Raw genomic sequence first — 10794 nt, forward strand, 5'->3', positions numbered from 1 at the left:
TCGCATTATGGGCGCAGAGTGGTGAACATCTCCTCCAGCTCTGACTAAAGCTAGGAGGGACTGCTGAGTGAGGACTGGGTCTTTCTTTTTAAAGCTTTGTGTTTCAAGAGCAACAAGAATTTATGAAGTTGACATTTTGGCAGTATGACATATCATCTTGTTCTACAGTGCACACTGCAGCAGTAATCATGACTCAAAACAACATTCTTGAATTATAATTTATTGTCTCACCATTAACCCTGAAACAACGACTCCCACCCCAACATAGGAGACCTTTGCGTTGTTTTATAACAGGGCTTTCTTCTGTCTGAGAAACCACTAACAATACTTTCCAAGAATGTGATAAAAATTAGAGACAGTAGTTACATACCTTAGCCTAATTATTACACAAGATAGCTAAAAAGAGTCACTAGCTGATTGATTTACTCCACATATCGAAGTAATTTACTGCCACAGGTCAGCAGGTCAGAATGTTCTCTCTTATGAGGCATATTCTCCTGAGACAACCCTAGTCTCCATGCTAATAGCCACCCCCCGTCTAATACAAAGAACGTGATTATAGCATTTCATCAGCCTGTCATTGTTTCTGTGTTACTCAGCTCTGATACAATGACATAAAACACTTGAATCAATTCCCCCTATTAGTAAGCAGGGCGCCCTCCACAAACAGTGCAATATACACAGTTGCATCCATGCCAACACAGGCACATACCATTCTTGTTTCGATTCAGACTTTGTGATTGGTTTGTCCATCATTCTCCCACACTGCAGACAGAGCGCAAATAATAAAGGTTCTCTGTGACAGAAAATCAATACTTTCAACGTGACATGTTATAACCTCTCTCAGACTTCAACCTTTCTCTTGTTTGTATAAAAAATACAAAGCGATCTTCAACTAGAGACCAAATTGACTCACATACTCATAGAACTAGAGTTACAGCTGGTGACGTTAATTACTATTCCTTGCTCATGTTGACCAACATGAACAACAATCCAACAAAGAACCCACATTTCTCCATTGTTGTCTGCAAAAACCAGCACAGGAAGTGAAGATCCAGTGGATTAACTTTATTTTTGATGGAAATGTCCCCACAACAACTCAATGCAAAACTCAAGCTCAAGGATCAGTCATTACGGAGTTCAAACTTGGAACCTGTAAGTTTGGCCACTTCTTAAAAACATAAATATGAGGTCAGACAGCCTACCCCTATTGGACATCAATGAACCATGCAACATAATTAAGTGACAGACTTCAGACAGATTTCAGTCATCTCCTTCAAGAAGTTATCTCTTCTTGGAAATGTTATAGCTTTGCTCAGGAAGTGAACATGGCCTGCATCTTGCCGGGAGTTGCAAACACAGCCCAAACACCAGAGAAAGGCCTAAATAAAGCCGTTGTTTGTTGGTGGGTGCTGGTTTCATCTGAACCAAAGATTGCAGCTGATTTTTTTTCAAAGGATTCCAACTCTTCAGAGTGTCCCCAAACCCTGTCTGGGCATGTGTGTGTGTGAGTATAAGGCCTTTGATGTAGGGAAATCACCCTTTTGCCCTAAACACATTCGCATTAGACTGCCAGAAATAGCTCAGAGAGCTTGTTACTAAAATTGTGGGCAGAATTGCTCAACAGCCCACAGCAGCAGCAATCTACAGAGAGCCAAAAATGATTAGATCACTTTTCACGTCCATAGTGGAAAAAAACATACCAGTACAGCCATGGCCAGAGATTAATCTGTCACTAAATAACTCTGCAGTATCATAGGCAACTGGACGTGTTGCAAGTCAAGTTGCCAACGATACGGCACTTAGAATTACCATGACCTAAATGACCAAAGACCCTTCATCAACATTTCACCAAATAATGTTTGTTTGCTTTCTATAGGTGAAACTTTTAATTTTTCCAACTCAGATCCAGATAAGTGTTCTCTACCATCGAGCCATTACTGTCAATTTTCGTCTCACTCTATATTGTTAACCTATCCTCATATATGCCACAGTGACCGCTTGGTAAATGTGAGTACACCCACGCAGCCTGCTAATCAGGTTTTTACTGAGCGCCACAAATGCCACAAGGGCTAGGCTGAGTTTACACAGAAACAAATGAGGGAATCAACATTAGCCAGTGGCAAGTAGAGTCTGCACAGAATGGCTGCTGTTGAGCATGATGAGGTGGATATTCAATAGGGAAAAAGGTTGCATTGGATTTGCAGCCCCATTACTTTCAGTTTACTTCTTTAACAACAGCCTGTTTACGATTGAATTATTTTAAACTATTTAGAAGAAAATTTAATTTTTCAGCATCAAGAAGTTGGTGGGGGGATCACTGAGTAAAACAACCTAATATGATACCAAGAAGAAGAGAGAAATAATAACAAATATATATAGTATAGTATATCATTGAACAATGACTGGACAGACATATCTTGTTATCAATGCAGTCTTTATTTCAGATGAGGTGGGACGCCTCCACTATAAAACGCTTTGTCAAACCCTGCAGAGTATTTTTCACTGTGAGAAGAGCTCTTCTCAGAAGAAGTGGCATTTGACTGATTGATTTTTTGTTAAGAATGGATACAGTTAAGCATCAAATAAGCATCAAAACTAACCAGTTAATGTGTTAGAATAAGTGAGCACAGTGTGGTTGCTATTAGATAAAATGGGAGTCAAACAGTGTTTTACTCGAGGAATATTTAAACTGCATGATGTTTTGACCATTGTGTGAGCTCTAGAACTGAGGAAAGGTGTGTAACTGTGAGTGAGTGTGTGACTGTCTATTATGTGTTTCATGCAGGGAAGGGGAAGGCTGGCGTCAAGGCTGAATTATATTTTACCCTGGGTTTCAATCATCATTTTGCACAACAGGGCTACAAGGTTTTTAGCATGCATTTGCATACATTTGCATTGAAGATGCTTAATCCCACAGGAAGTGTAATTTATTTCCATTAGTCCTTTGACTACAAGTGGTCATGTTTGCTCAGAGTCTATGTAATGCAGGTATACATGACCCTTGGTACTGGAAGTCCCAGTATGCATCCCTCTTAGCAGCTTGTCAAGTGTGAAAGGGTACACAAAACAGGAGCGCCTGTTGTTGAGCTACCTTGATTGAATTCTGTTAATTACATACATTACAGTATCCACAGTCCTGATACTAACCAGTATGATCATGTTTATTTGTGCTCCTGAAAGGCAGTTAAGTTAAAACAACTCATTGGGGGACGATCCACAGAATTTGGACATGGTATGATTTCCGGTTTTACCATGAATGTAAGCTAGTTTTCATTTATTAAACTAGAATACTGTTCTGTTCAAAGTCAGAGAGGAGTAACAATCAAGACAGTAACTAGTGATGTCAGCTGATATCGTGTCCTGGGATGGAAACCTGCATACTGGTACTGGGTGCATGATTATGCCAGAGATACCAAACACAGATTAAAACTATTTCGAAACAGCATCATAGGATTGAGATTTCCATCCTTCTCTAAAACCAACAATAAAAGAAAAAGCAGATAAAAGACATTGTTAAACAAAGGACGTAATGTTAGACCAGGGACATACATTCTTCTGAAAACAACTGCTGCTGAATGTCAACATTATATGACAATTTAGACCAACTTTTAGATATTTTTCTGGCTCTTAACCCACCTGTCTTAGTAACATCTGAAAATGGTAACCATTTATCAATTAGTTAATAGATGGATAGAAAATAATTGGTGAACGATTCTGTCAAAAAATCCCCAAACAAAATGTTGGCAATGTACGTTTCTGCAAACCACAGATGTTAGACATATTTTAGGTATAATTTTCAATTTTACCTTGCCAACCTACGCTTATGCTCAAGTTAGGTTAGCTCCATCACCATCCCCTCCACTTCCCAAAATGAAAGTCAGGTCATAAAAATGTAATGTGAACATGACATGACAAGTACAACTGTGAACATTCATGCTGTGTGTTGCAGAAACTTTAACTGCCAACATTTAATCCTGATGGATGGGCTACAATATTCACTATTTTCTGAAGTCTTTCATGGAAGAAAATTGGTTTTGGTTTTGAACATTTTTTCCAAACCAAACAATGAACCTAGTCAACATCTTAAAGGGGCTCGATTTAACAATTTGTGGCAATTTACATGCATTAATCACTTTTTTATTGGCCATATGTGAGCAGATTATAATGTGATGTGAGAAATTAGACCGTCTCTCTCTACTGCCTACGGACAGCTAGATTAAGTCGTTTGATGCTGTTAGACACTTGATTTCTTTGTCAAGGACTTGGATTGGATTTTCCACAACAGTCCAAAGGATGTGACCTCATGCACGTTTTTGAGTGCCTCCTCTCTGCTAACAGGGAGCAACTGTAGCCAACATTAGTCCACTAAACTAATATCAATGACCAACTTCCAGCACAACACATAAGTCCCACATGCCCTTTTAATAGAAAATGAAAATAATAACTGTTGCAGCTCCATATTACTCAAATGATCTACTTTCTGAAAGTCTGACAAGATATGTGCTATTAAATTCACAGAGAAACTATTTTAGAGGAGCGACCTCTACATGAACCCAGAACATTAAATGATCCATTATGCAGTACTCTGGCACAGTTGTCAGTAAAGTGAGAACCAAATTTTCAGTGGTGAACTGCTTCTGATGTCTAAATGGAATCAGTGAGTAAATGAAAAAGGCATAACAATTGTAGGAAATGGATTAAGCAACCTGAATACGGATGACTGTGAGGTTATAGCCTGAGCCTATATAGAGGTAAAGCTGCTGCCTCAAATCTTAACATTTAAAAGCTGAGGGATTTGCATTTCTTTCATCCTATTTTGAGAGTGTAGTCCTTCTGGTAAAAGGTTGCTAGGAGGTCAGTAAACCAGACATACTAAGCAAGTGATGGAAATGTTAGGCGTGCTGCTGAGTAAAACTGGGGTTAGGGTTGATGACAAAGATGACTTTGTCCAAAAAGGCAAGGGAGAAATGTGAAACCATATTAGAAAAAAAAAACTCAAAGCACTCACACAAGCAGCCGAATCAATCACAATACTCCACTGTGAGCATGAATACATACAGACCTCAAACAACCAGTCCACAGAATGACTCTTTGAACAGCTGACCAGTACAGCCTGGCATATTCCTAATCATTACTACAAACATACCAGTTACTACATAATTACGAAACAGCTAAGTGAAACAAAAGCAAAACCTTTACTTACTGAATTTGAGATATTATCAGATGTCGAATACACACTTTGCTCTTAACCCCAGTTGAAGAAAATGAAGCTGCTGCTGCCGATACTCCGCTCTTCCAAATGTCCCGTAGGGTCTCCTTAAGTTTACCTGTCAATTAAAAATGAAACATATATTTTAGGGCTACAAGATAAAGAAAACATTCTTATTGCGATTATTTTACAGAAATTGTGATAGCAATATGATTTATGATCCCAGGGATTTCTTATTTTTGTATCAAAATTTTCATTTTTACAGAAAAAATATTAATATCATGATAGAGTGTCATTAGTTGGGGTCGATACCAAACAAATATGTTTTCTCGCACCTGGAGAACAACATTTGTAGAACAAGGCATCTCTGCAGCACTACAGCACTTCTTCCTCATGTTGTTTAATCATACATTTTGTTACATGCTTCGATTTGAATATTGCACTTAACAATATTGCATTTTGGATGGTATTTTGATTAATTGTGCATATATTTTACTATGAATGAAAGTCACAGAAATATTCTTTGACCAAACAAGATGATGCAAGTAAGCCAAGCAAAAGATAGCACCACATGATGCAAACCATTACAACATAAAATGAATGGTTTATCAAAGAAGACTAATTCTAAATTAGATTTTGCTGAGTTTATATGGACAGCTGGAACTGCCTGAGGAAAATTACTTGCCAAATATACACAGAAATGGTCCACAGTGTTTTGCCAGCTCTCAACAATAGAATTGCTTTTCAGTCTTCCTCACATGTAATCAATGCGTTGGGCAGCCGATGATCGCTGCCATAAAACGACAAAGTCTGAAAAGCAGCATATGGCCTTAGCTTCTCTAATCTTGTCCACTGGAAATAAACAGAAGCACATCTGCTGTAGAGACTTTATTAAAGCCAATGGCTAACCCACTGACACACGACACAGTAGGAAATTAAAAGCAAAAGGAAGAAAAGGATCCTTAGTGGCAGCAGAATATTGCCGGCACACAGCAACAGTCCCTTGAGAAAGACCAGAAGTCAGTACAGTCAGATGAAACTAAATATAGCTAACCACCGTTTTGCTGAGGTAATTCACATCTGTTCACAAACACTACTAAAAGAGATCTACATTCTTTGTAAAAAAAAGAAAAAAAAGATCTTTTCTCTGAGAATCATTAAACTAAAGGAACAATAGCTAAACTGTGTGATAAAGATCCTTTACAGCCACTGTTTAAAGGAAAATCACATGGCCTCTATCTAATTATTATTTTCATAGTTGATTATTTTCTCAATTAATCGCTTAGTTGCTCAGTCTTTAAAATATCAAAAGATGTTGATGATTGTGCAGTTTGGGATTCAGCATCTTGCCCAAGGACATTTCGACATGCAGACTAGGGGTATCAAACCTGCGACCTTCTGATAACAAGACAGTGGCTCTACCCTTGAGCCACGGCTGCCCACCTCCTTAAAGTTCTTGTTTTGGCCACAACAAAAAGATATCTGGTTTACAGTCACAGACAAGTAAAGAAAACCAGACGACATTCACATTTAAGAGGATGAAATCAGAGAATCTGGACTTCAATCTATTTTCAGAAAATGACTCAAACAGATAAATCAATTATCAAAATAGTGTCTATGAATTTAATAGTTGCCAATAAATCAACTAATTTGTGCAACTGTGCCTTACGAGCTTAGCTATAAAATAAACATTCAAATTGCAATTATTTCAGATTGTTGTGTGATTTGTGACGTGTTAATTAATCACTGAGGGGTTAAAACAAAAAAAGGCAGTCACCATCTGCTTTGGTTCCCCAGCATGCAGCATGCCAAGAGTGTGTGAAGGACCTGTGGGATTGCCTCGGGGCTGTCCTCTGTGCCACTGCCTGCCTCAGTGCCGCTTCACATGAAACTATACAGGGATGCATAAATGTCTACATATGCTTCTGCCTAACTCTCTGAGGCCTAGTTTAGCCTCACAGCCCCAGCTCCACTGAGACTAGGTTAACTCTCTATCCAGTCTGATGGAGCGCATTGGGGATGTTCAAAACTTGCAAAGAGATATTATCCTTTTCCACTTGGTTTTATAGAAAATAGAGTGATACTTCCACCAACAGTACCCACAAAGTTAATCTGACCTGTTAAATAGGGAGTTCACAATATATTGTTGTATTTCTATGGGTCGAACAGGTGTAAAGTACAGTTGTAAAACATATGTACCACTTCAGGGTGACAACAAGAGGTGTGCTGTTGTTCTGCATGTAGCCATTAATGAGAAGAGCTTGCAACATAAGCTGAAAGAGTCTTTGAGGTTGGCTGAGGTGAAAACCTGCAGTCACGAGCATGGAAAGAGAGAACAGTCTAAAAGGTCAACAGGCCAGATACGACCGATTTACAAGAGCTACTCCTGCATCCAGAAATTGGAGTTCTACGTGGTTAATGGTGGAAACATCTAATGGTTTGATCGTGAGAAGAGAAATGGGACTGAGACTTTCCCTGCAGGCTGCTTAACAGAATGCTATGGTAGCACAATGAATCACAATATAATCTTAATTGCAGAAAGGCTAAGTGAAATATTCAGATTGCAAACAGCTGAAATTTAATGAAAGAGGTAAAATGTGTAACAAAACATGATTATAATGAAGTATTGTAGAGATGCCTGTCGCCTACAAATATTGTTCTCCTGATGCAAGAAAACTGTTGTTGTTGTATTTTTTTTTTTTTTTTTACAGACTTTAACAAATGTCACATCATCATGCAGGGCTCCAGGGTGCAACTATTTTAGCTACACATGCTGCCAATAATATGTCGAGTATGACTTAACATTTTCAGTGGTGGCACCAGTGTGCCTGAAATTAAATTATTTATTCATCTTTAGAATATCTGAGGTTATCACAATCTGTTGTAGTTTATGCGGTTATTTAGATGAGAAAAAACGTGTATTTTCAACTTTATTCCTGTATACAGTGATGTAAATATTGCATTAAGAAGCTGAATTCAAACATATTCACCTAAATAAAAAAAAACTTAGGAGCACCGGCACAAGTTAGTCTGGAGCCGCTTTTGTGGTCTTAACATTTTTGTTTTTTTAAATGGTGAAAGAGAAAACATATGCAAAAGTGATCATCTGCACAAATCTATACCACACCACAGAATCTGCAGAAATAGTCACAATATGATTACTAGATCATGTCCTGCAGCCCAACATTGTGCAATGGCTCATTTCACGACACAACTCCTTAGTCTGGGAAGGCTGCTGCATTGCTGAACCGCACTTGGGACAAGTCTCGACACCACAAACACTAACCTCAACTGTAAGGCTGCAGACTCAGAGCGATTAATCCCTGCCAGGAGCGACAGCCACTATTTCAACACACAATTAATCTCAATTTCTGGAGGGAAATTCAGCCATATAAACATGAACACTGATACAAACCCCTTTCATTTTTATATAAACATGGCAGCACACTGTATGCCTCCCTTCTGTCTTGTGATAAACACAGCTTGTACACTGGCATTTCTTTTCCTCAATAATAATTCCAAGTGCTGCCCTTATTGGGCAATTTCGATCACTCACACATCCAGACATTGGGTGTGTTTTGGCTCTACCACACCGCTAAATAATCCACTTTAACCTATTAAGCTGTCAACTCTGCCACCTCCCTTTGACAAAACTTAACATTTTTGAGGGCTTTTCAGGCGTTTAATTAATAACGGCAGCACATGTTTTAGGGCTCTGAACTGAGTAATAGTTAGTTGTGAGCCTTTGGCTGCTGAATAACTTCACAGTTTAACTGGGTGGGGTGAGGCACCTCAGTCGTACGGGGATAAATGAACAGGTTTACCATCTGATTAAGATAGACGTTAGCCCTAAAGTTAAAGCCAACTGAATTAATTCAACGGATTTTTTTTTCTTTAACGTCCTTTTTTGACTCGAGCTGTCGACCACGCTCAACTTCACTTCCCCGCCGGCTCTTTCTATTGTTGTCCACACTTTAAAAGGGAAAAAAAAGATAAATTCACACCGTCTTCTGCCACAACTCAACAACTTAACCACCGAATAAAACAGCTGAGCGCGAAATTTGTCCTTACATTTTAGCTAGCCGATTAATGACGAGGACAAAACACAGGTTGAAGCATCTTAAAGTAAAAAGAAAAAAAAACTGTACCGCTACTTAAAAGAGAAAGACGGTAGTCACGGTGTTTCTTAAAAAAGCACAGAATAAATGTGTAACTCACAGTGAGGAGTGGAGAGGTGTCGAGAGTTCGCTTCAGGGTGAAATGTTAGCCGTCATTACAGACAGTGGTCACAGTGAGAGTGTGGAGGCTCCGAGCTCCACGAACCAGAGCAGCAGCAAACAAGCCGACGGATCTGCAACCGTACCGTAATAACCCGCGCTCATACGGAGGCGCACGTTGGAGCGTGTCTACCGTAATACACAGATCATGTGGTTTATTACGCAGTGAAAAAAAAAAAAAAAACTAATGCTCGTTTCAATCATCGATGTAAGGAGTACTGGTATCCTTAAACTCTATTCAGTTCAATTTATTTGAATAGGCTTCACTGGTATGACGTGTTATAGGCCTATGTGTTGCCAAAGCACAATTATGAGATTATGAAAACAATTAAGGAAGGAAGAAATTCAATCTCTTGCTACATACACATCTATGATGAGTGTCAAAATATGGTCCTTCCTTAAAGCAAAGTTATGTAACTTTTTTTTCCTTTTACCTTGAAATAAGTTTTAAAATCATTTAGATGGTTATTAGATAGTGTTTTTAATGCAGAGCTGAAATCATGCCCCTTTCGGTGGCCTCACGTCGACACCTAAAGTCGGAGGAGCCTTGGACGGTAGTGAATGGAAAAGAGACGAATAATGAACTACACATATGATGTTTTCCAATTTAGAAAACATTTTTCCAGGTCAAGAGAGTCGCAGTTTGTTGTAGTTACAGTGAAATACCATCTATTTCTGTGTTTAAAAAGGCAGTGAGCGTCATCGTCTCGTTCAGCCGACATCACCAACACCAAGGTGGCTGCCAACTCAACGCAGAAAAAGAAAAAAAAAAGACTCTCATTCTCTTTTGTACACATGGTTATATATCGATATATTCACTGCAAAACTTATGAGTGTCTCCCGATTGAAATAAGCGTAGTTCATGGCACTATTCAAGCGGGTTCAAAAAAATGATTTGTTTTTCTCCATACAAGGTTTTTTCCGAAATAGGGTCCCAAGGGTTCCATAAGAAGGGTCATGACTTCGGCTCTCTGTAAGATATCATGCCAAAAAAACAAATATGATCCCTCAATTGGAAGCTGAAGTCAGGCCCAATTCGCCCCATGGGACCTTTTTGCTAAAAATACAAGTGTTTGCCCCAGAGGGTTGGACCCGGATAAAAAAGAAACTTTGTATAGTAGAGAAAGTTGTTAACTTTGTATCAACGACTTGTGCTTTTCAAGGATTAAATAACCTGTGGCTTTATGCCAAGAGTCAGACATGATTGGTTGAATTCGAGTCATGGATTCTTGTGAACTCTTTCTACTTGTGCGGTCAAGTATGTATGTATGTATGTATATATATATACATACATATATATATATA

General features: G+C 38.7%; 1 protein-coding gene across 2 annotated transcripts in view; it reads right to left on the reverse strand.

Annotated features, from left to right (window-relative positions):
- LOC119024825 (tumor protein p53-inducible protein 11-like) overlaps positions 1 to 9587 on the reverse strand; it is a 37190-nt gene extending 27603 nt beyond the window's left edge. For both annotated transcript variants that reach the window (XM_037107948.1, XM_037107947.1), the window contains exons 1-2: positions 9431 to 9587; positions 5207 to 5330 (exon numbers count right to left, since the gene is read on the reverse strand). The gene's annotated coding sequence lies outside the window, so the exon portion shown is untranslated. The remainder of the gene's footprint in view (positions 1 to 5206; positions 5331 to 9430) is intronic.
- Positions 9588 to 10794: the final 1207 nt, after the last annotated feature.

Source organism: Acanthopagrus latus, chromosome 8, assembly GCF_904848185.1.
Source record: "Acanthopagrus latus isolate v.2019 chromosome 8, fAcaLat1.1, whole genome shotgun sequence".
Classification (NCBI taxonomy): domain Eukaryota; kingdom Metazoa; phylum Chordata; class Actinopteri; order Spariformes; family Sparidae; genus Acanthopagrus; species Acanthopagrus latus.